At 37.1% G+C, this 20,204-nt stretch overlaps 1 protein-coding gene and 1 pseudogene across 3 annotated transcripts in view; both read left to right on the forward strand.

Annotated features, from left to right (window-relative positions):
- Positions 1-20,204, forward strand: part of NAALADL2 (N-acetylated alpha-linked acidic dipeptidase like 2) — a 1,514,274-nt gene that overhangs the window by 56,018 nt on the left and 1,438,052 nt on the right. The gene's annotated exons all lie outside the window — the stretch shown is intronic.
- LOC143682512 (keratin, type I cytoskeletal 18 pseudogene) lies at positions 12,952-15,044 on the forward strand (annotated as a pseudogene).

Genomic DNA, 20,204 nt, shown 5'->3' on the forward strand with positions numbered 1-20,204 from the left:
TGTTTCTGGCTCAGTGTAATGTCCTCAAGGTCCATCTGTTTTGTTACATGCTTCATGACTTTATTCTGTCATACAGCTGCATAATATTCCATCATATGTATATACTACAGCTTATTTAGCCACTCATCAATGGACATTTGGGCTGTTTCCATCTCTTGGCAATTGTAAATAATGCTGCTATAAACACTGGTGTGCAAATGTCCATTTGTGTCCTTGCCCTCATGTCCTCTGAATAGATACCTAGCAGTGGAATTGCTGGATCATATGGCAACTCTATACTTGGCTTCCTGAGGAACCACCAAACTCTCTCACACAACAGTTGTACCATTTTACATTCCCACCAACAGTAGATAAGTGTGCCTTTTTCTCTATATCCTCTCCAGCACTTGTCATTTTCTGTGTTTTTTTTTCTTTTTTTTTTTTTGTGCTGTATGCTGGGGTCACCTTTCATTATTTTTCCATTTGAGTATCCTGTAATTGCAGCACCATTTGTTGAATTTTTGTTTTTTTGGGGGGGAAGTACATGGACTGGGAATTGAACCTGGATCTCCTGCATGGCAGGTGAGAATTCTACCACTGAACTACTCTTGAACCCCTTTGTTTTTTTGATACTGGCTTTTGGAGAGTGAACATATATGTTTATCTGGAGAGCATGAGTCTTATGTTGGTACCTGAGAAAATGTGGGTATTGAAAACAAACAAAAATTGTTATAGTGGGGCTTTGCGTGATGGTAGAGTAGAGAAGGCAATCAGATAGGTATTAGGGTTAGGAGAAATAGGCAGTTACTAGAAAAGTAGATACCCCATTATTTGAAACTTGAAGTGAATCAGTAAGGACTTATTAGAGATAAGCACTCAGAAAGTCATAAATAAATGTCAAGAGAAGCCCAGGAGCTAAGATGAGCAGACAGGGAGTCAGTTATGAATCAGAAGCAAAAGGAGGACACTAGAAGGCAATGCCAATCTTGATTATTCTTCAACCAGTGGCTTTAATTTCATTCCTATTAGGGTAGTTCCAAGCCTATAGGAAAATCAATTAATTAACTATAAACAATTTGGAGATAGACTGATGGCATAAAGTTGAAGAGAGATCCTGGCTAGCATGAGCCAAACACACAAACGAGAATATGGGAAAAGTATAGTAAGTAAATTTATCTGGAGTGGAGAAAGACTGTTGGAGAAGAGGGATGCTGTAGGCAGTTCTACATGCGAACTTGGGGATTGTATTAGACATAATTTTAAGTTGCCAATAACACAAACCCTGGGTGATTTAAGCATAAAACATAGTTTAATAAAAAAATTTAGATAGAACACAGAATTGCCAGGAGATTCAGAAAACAAATTGAGATCCACACAACCAAATTACACTACTTAGGGGGACTGCTGTGGCTACTGCTGCCATTGATGCAGGGGGTTCCCAAGACCATCCCCAGACCATCTCCAGGTTTGATAATTTGCTAGCAGGACTCACAGGACTCAGCATATACTCATTTGTACAGCTATGATTTATTTACAGGCAAAAGAAACAAAGCAAAATCAGCAAGGAAAAAGGCATGTGGGGCAAAGTACGGTGGGAACCAGGCACAAAATTACAAGAATCCTTCCCAGGGTGTCACACAGGTCATGCTTAATTCTGCCAATAATGAGTTGGGATACAAGAGTTAAATGTTTTTTTGCCAGGGTAGCTTGTGCACAGGGTGCTTATTAGGGTCTGCTCAAATAGGCCTCCTCTACCTGGCATGTTCCAAAATCCCCAACTCCTGGAAAGAAGGCAGGTTTTCAACATTAAACATATGTTTGCACAAACATTTTAGACATAGTGAACCATTCTTAGCATGGAATGGTGGGAACCCATTTCCTTCTGGAAAAAGTGATGCCTATAATTAGAATATAAATAATAATAAACTGATTTATTTGCATGTAATTTCCTTTTATACAAAAGTATTCAGAGAATATAGAATGAATTTTTAATGCTGCAGGCCAAATTTGCTATGTTTGTTCTGTACAGTATTTTTAAAACAATTGAATTTGTAGCCTACCTTTAAAAATTAGGAGGCTTCCTGTATAAGTCTTGTTTTCTGGAATTTTTAAAGAAAGAACAACATGATCTTACAGCACTGGGCTTGTATTCTCTGAAGGCAACAATTGCTGGAGCAGCGTAATAGCTGCCCACTTCAGAAGTAGGCACTTCTAGGTCACCTTAAATCCTACCTATTTATGTTATCTTCTTTGCCTGTATATAGGTTGAAGCTATGACTCTTGATATTCTGTGTATATGATATTCTGTAGGATATCTGGTAGATAAGATACTCTTCCTCCCATGGTAATGGAGGAGATAAATATAATATAAGGGAGAGAATCATAAATTATATGAGAAAGAATGATTTTGTGCTCAGTAAACATCTTTTTAATGGTCATAGGCTGCTGGATTTCCAAGCACTTAAGATAAATAGACTTTTTTTTAAACTTTTTTTATTAATTAAAAAAAATTAACAAACAAAACATTTAGAAGTCATTCCATTCTACATATATAATCAGTAATTCTTAATATCATCACATAGTTGCATATTCATCATTTCTTAGTACATTTGCATCGATTTAGAAAAAGAAATAAAAAGACAACAGAAAAAGAAATAAAATGATAATAGAGAAAAAAAACTATACATACCATACCCCTTACCCCTCGCTTTCATTTACCACTATTTCAAATTGAATTTATTTTAACATTTGTTCCCCCTATTATTTATTTTTATTCCATATGTTCTACTCTTCTGTTGATATAGTAGCTAAAGGGAGCATCAGACATAAGGTTTTCACATTCACAGAGTCTTATTATGAAAGCTGTATCATTGTTCAATCATCATCAAGAAACATGGCTACGGGAACACAGCACTACATTTTCAGGCAATTCCCTCCAGCCTCTCCACTACATCTTGAACAACAAGGGGATATCTACTTAATGCGTAAGAATAACCTCCAGGATAACCTCTCGACTCTGTTTGGAATCTCTCAGCCATTGACACTTTGTCTCATTTTACTCTTCCCCCTTTTGGTCAAGAAGGTTCTCTCAGTCTCTTGATGTTAATTCTCAGCTCATTCTAGGGTTTTTTCTCAGTCCTTTGATGCTGAGTCTCAGCTCATTCCAGGATCTTTGTCCCACGTTGCCAGGAAGGTCCACACCCCTGGGAGTCATGTCCCACGCAGAGGGTGGGGAGGGTGGTGAGACTGCTCATCATATTGGCTGGAGAGAGAGGCCACATCTGAGCAACAGAAGAGGTTCTCTTGGGGGTGACTCTTAGGCCTAAATTTTAAGTAGACTTGACCTATCTTTTGTGGGGTTAAGTTTCATGTGAACAAACCCCAAGACTGGGGGCTCAGCCTATAGCTTTGGTTGTCCACACTGCTTGTAGAGAATATCAAGAATTCAACTTGGGGAAGTTGAATTTCTCCCCACTCTCACCATTCCCCGAAGGGGGCTTGCAAATACTTTTCCAGTCACTGATCAAATCATTCTGGGATTCATCGGGGGATCACTCTGGACAAACCAACAAAATCTCATGTGCTACCTGAGATTCCAAGTACTTATGACATTCAATCAAACTATCTACATGAGTTATATTAGGAAATGCTCTAGTCAAAATCCAAATTTTGTAACAAACATTTTTTGCTTTAGTCTCACACATAATGTGACATTTTAAAGTATTAGTTATCCTCTATTTTCAGCACCCTGCAATAATGACAATCCTTTGTTCTTCCTCATGTAAAAACATTTTTTAAATTTGTACATTGTACATTTCACTATTATTATACACTCTAGGCATTCCTAGATTATACCATCTCGATCTTTAGCATCTATCTTTCTTTCTGATTTCAAGGATAAATAGACTTTTTATTCTCTCGAAACCTCTATATCAGTGTAGGAAACTTAATAACACATTACACACAGCCTTAATTCTGCCTAAACCAGGTATAAAATCTGAATCTGTCCATTTAAATAAGAACTCCTGAGAAAGAATGATATGAAAGGGAAAACAAATGATGCCATATATTTCTTTTTCTTTTTCATTAAAAGTTCTGAAATGCTATTCATGAACTGTAGATTAACATTTCCCTTTACCTGTTTTTTTTATTTTACTTGACTGTGCAACAGTTTACCAGTTATTACCACTAAAACTTTTAGACAATTGTAGAAGACATCAGTAGTTCTTTCCATATAACACCCTTCCCCTCATTTTCTGATAAAACCAGCACTCTAGGCAAACTACACACATATGAATACCTCATGTTAGCTATGTGGTCTGAAAAGTTGAGCCACTTTCTTATGCTCTCAGCTTTTGGCGACAGGGATTAGTTCAGTGATCCATCCTGAGCCAATCAGAGACTTTTCTGTTTCTTGTTTTAGTTGGGACATTTTCTCGGCCTTAGAACTGTAAACTAGCAACTCATTAAACTCCCCCTTTAAAAAAGTCATTCCGTTTCTAGTATATTGCATTCCAGCCGCCAGCAAACTAGAACACCCAGTCATACCCCCTAGCTCTGGGAAAGTGCTGACCTGCACAGCCAGGCCACATCTGCCCCCAGCCCATGCAGGCATAATGCCAACCTGCTCTCTAGCTCTGCGCATGTTCATATAACTTTCATAAATAAAAAAATGGGATGGCTAATGACATGTAGGAGATCTAGAAGATACTAGAAGAGCATAAAGAGGAATTTGAAAGAATAAATAGAAAAATAGCAGATATCACAGAGATTAAAGATGCCATAGACCAAATAATTTAGTCCAGCACATTTTTGAAGACTCTGTTAGGCATTTATGAAATTATAAGTGAATTTAGACTGTTTTTCATAGAATTTCAAAGTCCAGAGAGAAATATTAGATAAGTACACAAAGCTAGAATAATTTAGAGCCATGAGTCGCACAGTAAAATTGTAAAGTAGTTAAAAGAGGGAGCAACTGTTAGGTTGAGAGAATTAGAATGGTTTCCCTGGAAGTGGTGGCATTTGAGTTGGATTGGATTTCAATGGATAGATGTGTAGGAAAGTCATTCCATGCCAATGGAAAGGATAAAAGCATTAAGTTTGGAAAGCACGGCATAGTTTTCAATAGTTGTATGTAGTGCAGTTTGTCTTGTTGGTGGAGGCGTGTCTGCTGGAATGGGAAATCATGGTTCTATTGTGGAGAGCCTTGAATGTGAAGGTCATCTAGCTGTATTTGACCTGGTAAACATAAGGGGGTTGTTTTAGTTTGTTAATGCTTTATATAAAGGGAATTTATTAAGTTACAAGTTTACCATTCTAATGTCATAAAAATTTCCAAACTAATGCTTCCCTAGAAAGATACCTTGACTCAAGAAAACTAATGGGTCTGGAACACCTCTCTCAGCATGTGGCTGGCATCTGCTGGTCCTTTGGCTTCTGGTGTCAAAATCTTCCCTGGGGGCATTTTCTTTCTGCATCTACAAATGTCTCTGTCTGTGTTGTCTCTAAATCTTTTTCCAAAATGGTTCCTTCTTAAAGGACTCCAGTATGCAGATTAGGAACCACCTTGAATGGGTGGAGACACATCTTCATGGAAACTACCCAATCGAATGTTTCACCCACAGTTGAGTGGGTCACATCTCCATAGATACAATAAAAAAGATCCCATCCTACAATATTGAATTGGGATTAAAGACTATGGCATTTCTGGGGTACACAACAGTTTCAAACCAGCACAGGAGTAGTATTGAATACTTTTGTGCATAGAGATGCCATAATCTCAGAATGATAGCTGCATTTCAAGATTAGTTTTACAGTAGCATCTGGGTTTATGTGAGGAATGCCAAGACGCAAAAACATTAATTAAGAGGATATTATAATTGTCAAGTTTAGAAGTGATGATTACCTGAAATAGATCTGTGCATGTGGAAAGGAGGAGTTAGAAGCCAGGTAGAAATGAGTTGTTGGGAGAAGAAGGAATCAGAGATAGCCCAGAAGTTTCTAGCATAGGCAATTAGTTTGATAGTAACAGTAATAACTATCTCATATTAGAAGCTGTATCAACTTCTTGCATTTAGCACATAAGCCAAATATCTTATATATTACTTTAAATAAAGCACTAAGTTTGTTCCTGTTGCAGTTTTTCTTCATCTTCACTACTATAGTCAAAAGACCACATAATTTGGAGTCCACTAGATCTGGCTATAAATCTACACTCAGCTGTTTCGTAGCTATGAGACTTGAAGAACATACTTAACCTTTCCACTCTCAATTTTGTCATTTCTAATATGAATATAATAGGATTAACGTCTTATGATACAGATGAGCATTAGGTGAGATAATTAATTAGAGCAACTGATAGACTGCCTCTGATATAGCAAGGACTCAGGAAATGCCTTTTAGTTGTAGGCACTGATCTTTTAATGTGCTGCCTAAGCCTACACAAATCCTAAGCCACTCCTTACCAGGGAGGCAGAACATGACAAGTCTCATTCTAACCCAATAATGGAGACTGGCTTATCTGTGGTAAATTCTTAGTTCTATTTATTTATGACCTCTTTGGATTCTGCACGTTTTGTTATTATTTCCTTGTATGCATGACTTAGTTTCTACCTATATTTCTTTTCTTAAGAAATTTAATTATTTTTACTGTGGTAAAATACATAGAACATAAAATCATTTTAACTATTATAAATGCACAGTTCCTTGACATTAAGTGCAATTGACAATATTATGTAATTTTCACCACTATTTCCAGACTATTTTCATCATGCCAAATAAAAATTCATACTTATCTAGCAAATAAATTCCCATTCCCCTGTCCTTCCACCCCTAGTGACTGCTGTTGTGCTTTCTTTCTCTACAAATTTGCTTACTCAGAGTATTCATATGTGAAAAATCATACAATATTTGTCCTTGCATGTCTGGCTTATTTCACTCAATATGATGTCTTTAAGTATCATCCACGTATTCTAGCTCTAGCACTTCACTTCTTTTTATGTCTGAATAATATTCCATTATATGAATATACCACATTTTGTTTATTTCTTCATCTGTGATGGACACTTGGGTTTCTTCCTCCTTTTTGGCTTATTGTGAATAATGCTGCTATGAACATTGTTTTAACATATTTGTCCAAGTCCCTACTTTCAGTTCTTTTGGGTATATACCATTAGTGGAATTGCTTGGTCATATGGTAAAACTATATTTAACTTTTTGAACCACAAAACTGTTTTCCACAGTGGCTGCACCATTTTACATTCCTACCAAGAATGTACAAGGATTCCTATTTCTCTGCATCCTCATCAACTCTTATTTTCACTGTTTAAAATGATAGGCATCATAGTAGTTGTGACATGCTTTCTCATTATCATTTTAATTTGAATCTCTCTATTGAAAATGATGTTGAGCATATTTATTGGCCATTTATATGAATGTCTTCTTTGTGGAAAGTTTTGAAAACAGGAAATGTGAGTCCTCTAACTTTGTTCTTTTTTCCCCCCAAGATTGCTTGTCTATTTGGGGTCCCTTGAAATTCCTATGAATTTGAGGATCAGCATTGCCATTTCTGCACTAAAGGCTGTTGGGATTTTGGTGACATTGCATTGAATTTGCACATAGCTTTTGGTAGCATTGACATCTTAACAATATTAAGTCTTTCAGTCCATGAGCATGGGATGTCTTTCCATTTGTTTGTCTTTAATTTCTTTCAGCTATGTTTTATAGATTTCAGCATACAAGTCTTTCAGCTCCTTTGTTAAATTTATTCCTAACTATTGTATTCTTTTAAATGCTGTTGTAAATGGAAATAGTTTCATAATTTCCTTTTCAAATTGTGTATTACTGGCATATAGAAACCCAAATGAATTCTGTGTGTTTTCCTTGTATCCTGCAAGTTTGTTGAATTTATTTATTTCTTTAAGTTGCTTACTTGTGGATTATTTGGCATTTTCTATGTGTATGATATGTCATCTGTGAGTAGGAATAATTTTACTTCTTCCTTTTCCAGTTTGGATGCGTTTTAATTCTTTCTCCTTGCCTAATTTATCTGGCTAGAACTTCCAATACAATGTTGAATAGCAGTGTAGACAGAAGGCATCTTTGGAAGAAAGGTTTTTGTCTTGCACCATAGAGCATGGTATTTCTGTGGGGTTTTCATAAATGTCTTTTATCATGTTGGGAAGGTTCCCATCTATACCTAGTTTTCTGAGTGTTTTTAGCATGAAAGGATATTGGATTTTATCAAAAGTCTTTTCTTCACAATAGAGATGATCATTTTTTTCTTCACTATATTGATGTATGAATTACATTAATTGATTTCTCTAATGTTGAAACGTCCTTGCATTCCAGCAAAAATTCCCATTTGTTCATGGTTTATAACCCTTTTACCATACTCTTAGATGTGATTTGCCCATATTTTGTTAAGGACTTTTGCATCTATACTCATAAAGTCTGTAATTTTCTTTTCTCGTCCTGTCTTTATCTGGCTTTGTATCAGATTAATTGCTGGCCTTGTCGAATGAGTTAGGAAGTAATTCCAGTAATCCCTTCTATTCTATTTTTGGAAGAGTTTGAGAAGGAATACTGTTCAATTTTCTTTAAATGTTTGGTACAGTAGTGAACCATCTGGCTATGTTCTCTGTTACCTTAAAGCAAGGATCACCTTTTCTTATGATCCTTTCTAAAAACACTTTCTAAGAACATATTCATTATTTCCTCCTAAGGCCTCTTTGGAAGTATGTTTAGCATCCATATTTCTACCAACAGTGTTTCCAAGCAATCTAGGCTATTTCTATGAAGCCCTCATAATTCTTACAGCTTGTACTCATTACCCAATTCCAGAGCTCTTCCACATTTTTGGTATTTGCAACAGCAGTTTCTCACTCTCCTGGTACTGTTTAGTTTCCTCATTGCTAAATCAAATACCATGCAATAGATTGGCTTAAACAATGGGAATTTATTGACTCATGGATTTGAGGCTAGGGGAAGTCCAAAATCAAGGCATCATTAAGGCATTGCTTTCACCAAGAGGACCGTGGCATTATGGAACTGGCTGCCAGTAGTCCTTGGTCCTTGGATTTTCGTCACATGTCAAGTGCACACGATGGCCTCCTCTGGCTTCGCCTCTCATTTTTGAGTTTCAGTGGCATTCAGCTTCTGGGAACTCCCTTTGATTTTCTTTCTCTCTCTGTGAGAAAGTGCTTCAGTAGCACCAAAACAATACATGAGGAAGGAATAATCTTTGCAATAAATGGTGCTTGAACACCTGAGTATCTATATACAAATTAATGCAGCTGAATTCCTAACTATACCATACATAAAAACAAACTTAGAATGGATCATATACTTAAATTTAAGAACAAAAACTGTAAAACCCTTAGAAGAAAATATAGAAATAAGACTTCATGACCATCAGCCCTTCTATGACTTCTTAGATATAATAATAAAAGTATAAAAAACAAAAGAAAGATTAAATAAATTGTACCACAACAAAATTAAAAATATTTGCATTGCAGATTATACTACCAAAAAGTGAAAAAGACCAACCACAGAATGTGAGGAAATTTTTATAGGTCATATATTTTATAGGGAATTTTTATATAGCATATATAAAGAACTCTTAGAACTCAATAGTGAAAAGACAAATAACCTAACTAAAAATGGGTAAAGGACATGAGTAAACATTTCTCAAAAAAAAGATATACAAATGGGCAATAAACACATGAAAAGATGGTCAGCATACATTTTCCTCAAGGAAGTGTAAATCAAACCACAATGTGATGCCACTTCACACTCTTTAGGATTTCTAAAATAAAAAGGTGAGATAATAAGATATCTTGAGGAAGTGTAGAAATAGGAATCCTCATACATTTATGAGGTGGGGTGTAAACTGGTATAGCTGTTTTGGAAAGCAGTTTGGCAGTTCCTTAATATATTAAACATGGATATACCTTATGTGCTGGTTTGAAAGGATGTATGGACCCTAGAAAAGCCATGTTTTAATCAAAATCCCATTTTGTAAAGGCAGAATAATCCCTATTCGATACTGTATGTTTGAAACTGTAATCAGATCATCTCCCTGGAGATGTGATTTAGTCAAGAGTGGTTGTTAAGCTGCATTAGGTGACGACATGTCTTTACCCATTGGGGTGGGTCTTCATAAATCTCTGAAGTCCTATAAAGAGGAAACATTTTGGAGAGTAAGAGATTCAGAGAGAGTAGAGAAGAACAACATAGCCACGAGAAGCAGAAGTCCACAAGCCAGTGACCTCTGGAGATGAAGAAGGAAAACACCTCCCAGGGAGCTTCATGAAACAGGAAGCCAGGAGAGAAAGCTAGCAGATCACGTTGTGCTTGCCATGTGCCCTTCCAGCTGAGAGAGAAACCATGACTGTGTTCACCGTGTGCCTTCTCACTTGAGTGAGAAACCCTGAACTTCATTGGCCTTCTTGAACCAAGTTGTCTTTCCCTGGATTCCTTTGATTAGACATTTCTATAGACTTGTTGTAATTGGGACATTATCTCAGCCTTAGAACTGTGTAAACTAGCAACTCATTAAATTCTCCTTTTTAAAAGCCATTCTGTTTCTGGTATATTGCATTCTGGCAGCTAGCAAACTAGAACACCTTATGATTCAACAATTCCACTCCTAGGTGTATATTCAACAGAAATGTAAACATTTGACTACACAAAAACTTGTTCATAAATGCATGAATATTTATAGCATCTAAAAATAGGGACAGTCTGAATATACATTCCCAAACAATGGAGTATTATTTGACAACAAAAATAAATGACTTATTTTTGCATGCTGGTACATCTATGAACCCTGATAACATTGTGCTAAATAAAAGAAGTTAGTCACAAAGACCACATGTTGCATTATTGCATTTATATGAACTGCCCAGAATTGGCACATACATAAGGATTTGCCTAAGGGTTCGGGAAGGGACTAATGGAAATGATTTCCAATGATTAAGGGCTTTTGGAGCTGTTAAAATGTTTTAAAACTGATTATCCTGAGGGTTACACAACTCTGAATATTCTAAAACCATTAAATCATATACTTTAGATGGATGAATTTTATCTAATGTGAGTTATATCTCAAAAAAGAAGTTTTACAAAAAGGTTTAGAAGCCCTGGTTTTAAGTCTAGTGGAAGGGAAAGCTTATAACTGTCAAAATATGTGGTGATTATATAGTAGAAAGTTTTCAGTTGTACTGAAAATAATGGAATGAACTAAATAAGTATGTGATGTCCATTAGATGGGAAGAACCTTTCTATTCAGAGAGCACTGCTTTGAGAGCCTTTTATAGGTACCTTATTGGGTTATCTGGGAGTCAGTGAGTTTTGATTTCAAAACTAGCAAGAAGAGCTGACCATAAAGAAGACAAAGTAAACTGACTTGTTAATCTCTTTATAAGAGATTTATAATTGTGAAATATTTAGTGCCACCCAATCTTAGTTAAGATTTTGCAATATGGTTGGGACTGTGGAAGGAAAAGGGAGATATATACTTTCAACTATTTTTTTATGTTTATAATGTACTTACATTGTTGAGATCTATTGTCAGCAAGAATGAATAAACCGTTTTCTGGGAGCACATAGCTATATAGGCTTCTAAACCTTTTTGTAAAACTTCTTTTTTGAGATATAACTCACATTAGATAAAATTCATCCATCTAAAGTATATGATTTAATGGTTTTAGAATATTCAGAGTTGTGTAACCCTCAGGATAATCAGTTTTAAAACATTTTAACAGCTCCAAAAGCCCTTAATCATTGGAAATCATTTCCATTAGTCCCTTCCCGAACCCTTAGGCAAATCCTTATGTATGTGCCAATTCTGGGCAGTTCATATAAATGCAATAATGCAACATGTGGTCTTTGTGACTAACTTCTTTTATTTAGCACAATGTTATCAGGGTTCATAGATGTACCAGCATGCAAAAATAAGTCATTTATTTTTGTTGTCAAATAATACTCCATTGTTTGGGAATGTATATTCAGACTGTCCCTATTTTTAGATGCTATAAATATTCATGCATTTATGAACAAGTTTTTGTGTAGTCAAATGTTTACATTTCTGTTGAATATAAGCTATGTGCTCCCAGAAGTGAATCACCTATATAAGAACACTGGGGCAGTCTGTCCTGCAAGAAAATACTTGCAAAATGAAGTACTGCTTAAATGGAAGAATTACTTGATCAATTTTGGGTGGTCAGTATGCTTTCAGAAAGTACATTAGGAACCTCCAACCACCATAACCTGCATTATGTTGCTGGTATTCTTTTTCAACCCTGTATCACTGTGCACGATTATATAGCAATTACTAAATCTCATAACTGCAGGCCACAATTATATACCTATTTGCCCCATGTCCTACAGTGCTTTCTGACTATCCAGAACAGCAACAATTCTGGACAAAGTTTATAACTCTTAAAAGCTTCAGGTAGTCAATGCTCCCTGTCAGATTCAAGTTGTTCATTAACACAGTAATAAAAAGGAACACATATTCTATACTCTTAGTAAATGATTTATGTTGATGGTACTTTGAAAATTTATCCTCATTATTACTTGCCGTGTGTTGGATGGTCAGACATTTGCCTTTTGATGTCAGCTCACTTGTTCTTTTTCTCCAGCATTAATTATATGTTTGAATAAGTTAATGTCAGCTTAGCATATAGCCGGCATCCTCAAAAATTAGTCTCAGCTAATAATTTAACGTAGACATCCTTTCTAAGGAAATCTTTCCTAAACAATCTTCTGAATTATTGGCATGTTTTTTTTTCCCCAGCATTGATGTTTCAGAATTTCCTAGCATATTGTACAATTTTGTATTTTAATATTCCATGAGTATTTCTCAAAGGAGAAGTTTATATGAGTCGTTCCTTTTCAACACATTCTCTCAACTCTTTTGATGATTACACTCTATTTAAGTGATAAAACCATGTTATCAAGATAAATGAACTATTTTTCAAATGAGTGTTTTTCTGTTTTTCTCTCAATAAAGATAACTGCTTGGTATATTTTAAAAATAGGTACAGAATCTGCAGCCAGATGCTGCAGCCCAGCTTCTTGCCTTCCTCCCGAGACAATATGAGCTTCACCACCTGCTTCACCACCTTCTCCACCAACTACCAATCCCTGGGCTCTGTCCAGTTGCCCACTCATGGGTCCAGCCAATGAACAGCACAACTAGTGTCTTAAGTGGATGCAGGTGGCTCCGGCTCCTTGAATCTCTGTGTCCTGTCCCTCTAGCTCCAGGGGAGTTTAGGGGCCTGGGGGCCTGGCTGGCAGTGTGGGCAGGGGTCTGGTGGTGATGGACGGTATCCACGGCTAGGAGACCATGCAGACCCAGAACAACCCCCTGGTTTCCTACCTGGACAGGGTGAGGAGACTGGAGACTGAAAATCATAAACTGGAGGGCAAAATTCAGGAACACCTAACAATGAAGGGACCCTAGGTCAGGGACTGAGGCTGCTACCTGAAGACCATCAAGCAACTAAGGGCTCAGATCTTTGAAAATTTCGCATATAATATCCACATCCTTCTGAAGATTGACTGCCCGACTGGCTGCTGCTGACTTCAGAGTCAAGTAAGAGACTGGGTTGGCCATGTGCCAGTCTGTGGAGAATGACATTCACAGGCTCTGCAAGGTCACTGATGACACCAGCATCACTCAGCTGCAGCTGGAGATGGAGATCGTGGCTCTCAAGGAGGAGCTGCTGCTCTTCATGAAGAAGAACCAGGCGGAGGAAGTAAAGGACCTACAAGTCCAGATTGCCAGCTCTGGGCTGACCATAGAGGTGTTTGTCCCCAAGTCTCAGGACCTCAGCAAGACCATGGGAGATATCCAGGCCAGTATGATGAGTTGGCTCAGAAGAACCGAGAGGAGCTGGTTAAGTACTGGTCTCAGCAGACTGAGAGCACCACAGTGGTCACCTCTTAGTCCGCTGAGATAGGAGCTGCTGAGATGACACTCACAGAGCTGAAATGTACTGCCCAGTCCTTGGAAATAGAACTGGATTCCATGAGAAATCTGAAGGTCAGCTTGGAGAACAGCTTGTGGAAGATGGAAGCCTGCTACGCTCTGCAGATGGAGCAACTCAACGAGATCCTGCTGCACCTGGAGTCAGAGCTGGCACAGACTCAGGCAGAGGGGCAGTTCCAGGCCCACGAGTACGAGGCCCTGCTAGGGCCAAGATCAAGCTGGAGGCTGAGCTTGCCACCTACTGCCGCCTGCTAGAAGACGGAGAGGACTTCAGTCTCAGTGATGACCTGGACAGCAGCAACTTCATGCAAATCATCCACAAGGCCACCACCTGCAGGATCGTGGATGGCAAAATGGTATCTGAGACAAAGACACTAAAGTTCTGGGGCTTCAAGGCAGCAGATGCAGGGTGCCTTTTGGGGAATGTGTGGCCTATAAAAAACTTATGCATCTTCAATAAAAATAGGTACAGTGAAGAATAACTTCTTTCACTTACTAGTTCAGGGTACTTTGCACCATTAGTAAGTGAAAAAATCAGAGGCTTTGGATATTTGGATTCCAGGACAATCTGTGTAAGTTAATGTATAACGTAAATCCTATAACCCTGCTGTGATTGGTTATATTTGTCTAGAATGAATTTTATGAGAAAATTAAGGCGTCCGTAACATTCAACCTTGATAAAAATAATTTTGGAGTAGCATAAGGCACTGCCATGAGGGACACCTACCACAGGTATTTTTGGGTGCTAAAAGCAGCATCCGTGTACATTTATAATTCCAAAAACAGTTTGTCTTCAGAGAATGGGTGAAATTTATGTAAGAAGTCTGGAAAGTTCATGGTCTTCAGCTGTGAAAACATTTCCAAAGTAAACTGAATTTATATTAATCTCTTCATTTAAATAAATTCTCTTGTGTTATTTTTAGGTTACTTCCACGGTTTGCTGTGGGAAAATAAGACAAGGTAGAATCAGAGTCTTTGGCTTGAGTAAAATTGAAGAGGGATTGAATCCCTCTTCAGTTGAAGAATTAAAGAGCATATTATTTGTTATTTAACACTTAAAAATTTTTAAGGGAGGGCCGGCAACAGTAGCTCAGTGGCAGTGTTCTCGCCTGCCATGCCGGAGATCCGGGTTCGGTTCCTGGTGCCTGTCCATGTAAAGAAAAAAAAAAAAAAGGTAAAAATCAACATCAATCCAGTTCTTCCTTCAGCTCTAGTGCTGGCTTTGATTAAGTTTCAAACCACTATTAGAGTTTAGGGACTTTTTCTTAATACAAGTATTTAAAAAGTATTAGAAAACATGAAAAATATGGCTCATTATTTAGAAATGTTCTGAAAAGATTGAAGAACATAACCATAACACATCTTTTTTATACAATGAGGGTGGATTTCACTGAACTAAAATTATGATATATAGGAATATTCTGAATAGTCTAGCAGGCAAAAAGAAAAAAAAATTGCTTGTGATTGAACTAATCACTTATGCAACTAAAGAGGGAACCCAGTTTTTTCCATAAGTCACTTACTTTCCCAACCAATATTTATGCCTATTATGTCTTAATCTTAAGCATTTTATTAGATGTTACAGGCCAAAAGTGAATTTAGAATAGTCTCTGCATTTAAGAAATCAAATTCTAATAGTAGATATAAATGCCTAAATAAATCATTAAAATGTTGCTTGGACAGTGTGCTGGTTTGAAGCTACTAAGTACTACAGAAAAGCCATGTTTTAATACTATGAGATTCAAACATTCAATCTTGTGAGGGCGGCCATTTCTTTTACCTGATTCAGTATTGCAGGACAATAGATTATCTCCATGGATATGGAGATGTGGCACACCCAATTGTGGTTGTGATCTTTTGATTAGATGAAGATGTGACTCCACCCATTCAAGGTGCTTCTTGATTAATTTACTGGACTCCTTTTATAGAGAAACATTTTGGAGAGATCTCAGAGCTGAGAGTAGATGTAGATGCTTGGAGAACAGTTGCTTCAGAGTTGACAGATCCAACATGAGACCCAGATGTTTGGAGATGCAGGGCCCAGAGATTGTTGTCATGCACCTTCCCATAAGATGGTAAGCATGCCAGAACCCAGAGTTTTGTCCTGGAGGAGCTAAATACAGGCCCACAGATGCCAAGTGAGGAACACCCACAGTAAATAGAGGCTGAAAGCAACGGAGCCGAGGAACAAGGGACCAGCAAATGCTATCCACGTATTTCCCCAGATGACAGAGGTGCTCCAGATGGCATCAGCCTTTCTTGAGTGATGATAACCTCATGTTGGTGCCTTAGCATGGACATTTTCTTGGCACTGGAACTGTAGACTTGTAACTTATTAAATTTCCTTTTAAAAAGTCATTCCATTTCTGGTATATTGCATTCTGGCAGCATAACAAACTATTACAGACGGTGTTATGATAGAGAATATGGGCAAAGTATGCATGATTGTAAAGCAGTTAGCTTCATATGGGGCAGAAAGGGAAGGTTTTTCCAGCATTTGTTTGAGCTTTGAAAGAAGGGTAACTTCCGTGCCACATGGACAAGGTGTCAAGGAGTGTTTCATGAAATGAATACAATAAATGCTAAAGCTTTCAGCAGGATGAAAAATGAAACAAAAGCAGGATGTATATGGGAACCCTTGACAAGCTCTCTGAGCCAGCAGATTTAAGGAGTTTGTGTGAGATGTTAAGGATTTCTGGAGATGAGAAAGGAAAAGACACCAAGACTTATCAGCAAAGATATATTTGATCAGATATCCTTATGTGATGTTTTTAGTGAAGGAGAGGACAGTTTAAAGCTTTTTAGATTGGGGGACTAGATAAATTATAATGCTGCTAATCATGATAGGCAGTACCTAGAAAGAAGCACATATTTTACAGAGGAAAACATTTGGCCATGGAAAGTTTGAGGAAGTTATGGAACATTCACAAGGACAATTTATTTTGTATAAATTCATGTTTGTCCAGTGGCAGCTTGTTCAAGCTAGTAATATATTATTAGACTCCAAATGGCATTGTTAAACCCTCTGAAAGTGAATCTAATGGTATTGTTAACTTGATGAGATAGTCATATTATCCAAAATATTGCATTGGAGGAATACCGTTTTTTGATAATAGCAACATTGAGAGAAACTCTTTGGCTAATTTATCAAAAGTATAAAAAAGACAGGCATCTATTTGTAAATTCAGAGACATTATACAATACCTGAAGAATTGGCCCTTGTGTAGGGAGTTGTGCAAGAATACTATTATTAAAAGAACAGTGTCAGTGTATTGAAAGGCAGTCAACTCTAGGGGCAAGAGTTCTTTCTCCTTTGTAATGATCATGGTGACAGTTTATTAGATGGTGTATATGCCAAGTCAGTTTGGTTCAACAAACATCTGATGAGCATTAACTCTGTACAAGGCACCATTACTCACAGCCTTTTCCTTTAATACTTAATTTTCTCAAGACTTTCCATATTCTCTAATATCTTCCTTGAGTATTCTGGCAGTTTACTTTGGTTTTTGAGGTACCACTAGGACATGAGCTACTTGTGTCAGATATCTGTTTGAATTGCAAAAGATTCCAGAACACAGACATCATGCAGGTTATATTTGGCACTTCGATGGTGTGAATGAACTCATGGAGAGCTTACTGAGGGGTGACACTGGAGATACTGAATCTTTTAAGAGAGTCATGGATCGGGGTTCCTAGATGTCTCTTTTTTTCTGCAGGTAAAGTTTTTAATACATAATAAAGAGCTTCTTGGTGTGATTGAGAAAACAAATGGCTGGGATTCAAGAGATTCTACCTCAGTTTTAGTACCAGTGAGCTGTGATCTAGTTCTAATGGAGCTGTTAAATGTGGTTTAACAGCTTATTAAATGTGGCTGTTGACCTGGAACAATGAACTTAGTTATCACAGGCACATATGCACAGAATTTTGCATGTGATTTCAGAAGTCCACAGAACTTCTGGAGTGCAGCAGTGGACACTGAACTATAAGACCTGTTCTAGTTTGCTAGCTGCTGGAATGCAATATACCAGAAACGGAATGGCCTTTAAAAGGGGAATGTAATAAATTGCTAGTTTGCAGTTCTAAGGCTAAAAACATGTCCCAATTAAAACAATTGTATAAAAATATCCGATCTAAGGCATCCAGGAAAAGATACCTTGGTTCAAGAAGGCCAATGAAGGTCAGGGTTTCTCTCTCAAGTGAGAAGGCACATGGCGAAACCAGTCACAGTTTCTCTCTTGGCTGGAAGGGCACATGGTGAGCAAGGCATCATCTGCTAGCTTTCTTTCCTGGCTTCCTGTTTCATGACGCTCCCTGGGAGTTGTTTTCCTTCTTCATCTCCAAAGGTCGCTGTCTGGTAGGCTCTGTGCTTCTCATGGTTATGCTGTTCTTTTCTGCTCTCTCTGAATCTCTTATTCTCCAAAATGTTTCCTCTTTTATAGGACTTCAGAAACTTATCAAGACCCACCCAAATGAGTGGAGACACGGCTCTACCTAATCTAGTTTAGCAGCCACTCTTGATTAAATCATATCTCCAGGTATATTATCTAATTACAGTTTCAAAGATACAGTACGGAATAGGGATTAGAAGAAATGGCTTCCTTTTACAACATGGCTTTTTGAGGGTCCATACATCATTTCAAACCAGCACAAACCTTTTAGGCATTTCTAGCTCCAGAATTTTCTGACTGTATGATGCTTATGATCTTGAATTCTGTGATGCTTTATTTTTATTTAGTAGCTGCTCTAGATGGGTCATCTCCGACTCTTCTAGGGTGGTTTATGATTAGTTAGCAGGCTAGCTGTGTTGATTTGTTCCATGGCAACATTAAGCACCCCTCAGTAATTCCCAGCTTGGTTTATGCATACACTATATCTATTTCTTGAAATTTTATCATTCGATGTACTATGAAAACATTGGAAACATCTCAAAGCACTGACTACGCCAAGGAGAAAATGTTACTTCTATTAATGCTTTGGCTCTCTCTCTGTGGATATTAGACATTGATAATATATTTGGCTCATTTCTTGTCTATTTTCATGATCATGACTGTAGAAAAGTCCAGATTATAGGAAAGAGATATAAATTTTCTCTAAATGCTAAAGAATATATTCATTGATACCAGCTTATGTTATATCTTATTTACTTATCTTTTGGTTTGGATAAAGCAAAGGATTATGTGGCCCTCTATCTGCTTATGTGATCATTTGCGTGATACTCAAGGTAAGAATTGTTAGTCTTTAATTATTCTTAGTGTTATATTCTAAGGTTTCTCTATTGGTTTATTACTATCCTTGACCTTGATGAGATTACCTACAATTCTGTTATTCTGTTGGACTCCGCAATAATGGAATAATTAAATAATACTGAACCCAAACAGTGTGGAGCAGTTCTATACCTTTTCCTCTTTACCTTACAAACCTCTGCATTCCTGCAGAACTTCTCAAGGATTATAGCACTCCAAGAAGCTAAGCATGAGGCTATTGGGAATTAAAATCTAGACAGAATGTGTTCACTAATACATTAATGAATTGCTCCTAAGGGATCAAAATCATACCATAGGTAGCAGTTAGATACATTTCTTGCCCCCCCCCCCACTATTTAACTGTTCCATTACTTGCTTATGAAAAAAAAAAGTGTGATTCTCTGATTAAGCTAGTTATTTCCAAAAAGCCTATACTTTTAGAATCTTTTTTTAACATTTGCATAGCAATAATTTTCCACAATATGATATTTTAATAGATGATATGCAAACAGGTGATACTTTTTAGAATCATCACTTTTCTTTAATTATATAATGTCTAACATTACATATATTCAGCTTTATATTTATATTAAAATTTGTCCAGTCCTGGAATTTGTTGTCATTGGGGCCTGAAAGAAGAGACATTGGGGCCTGAAAGAAGAGATTTTCTTTCTGACCTGAGATACTACTTTTTTCTTAGGTTACTTTACATTTAGCTTAGAAATTTCTTCCTTTATTTGCTTCCAATTCTTTCATATGCTTCCTTCTAGGTCATATTATGACTTGAACATACCTCTATATATCACTATTCTTGCACTTGTTCCACTTTTTGAATACTTATCTTCATAAGTATCTGTGTTCTTTCCTAGATGGTGGGGACCTTCTTGATGTCCTCCTTTTTGATGGGGACTTGGTTTTATCTATCTTTTTGTCTTTTCAACCTGGCACAGATATAACACTCAATAAATAAGTATTTTTCACTGTGTAGT

Source organism: Tamandua tetradactyla, chromosome 5, assembly GCF_023851605.1.
Source record: "Tamandua tetradactyla isolate mTamTet1 chromosome 5, mTamTet1.pri, whole genome shotgun sequence".
Lineage (NCBI taxonomy): Eukaryota > Metazoa > Chordata > Mammalia > Pilosa > Myrmecophagidae > Tamandua > Tamandua tetradactyla.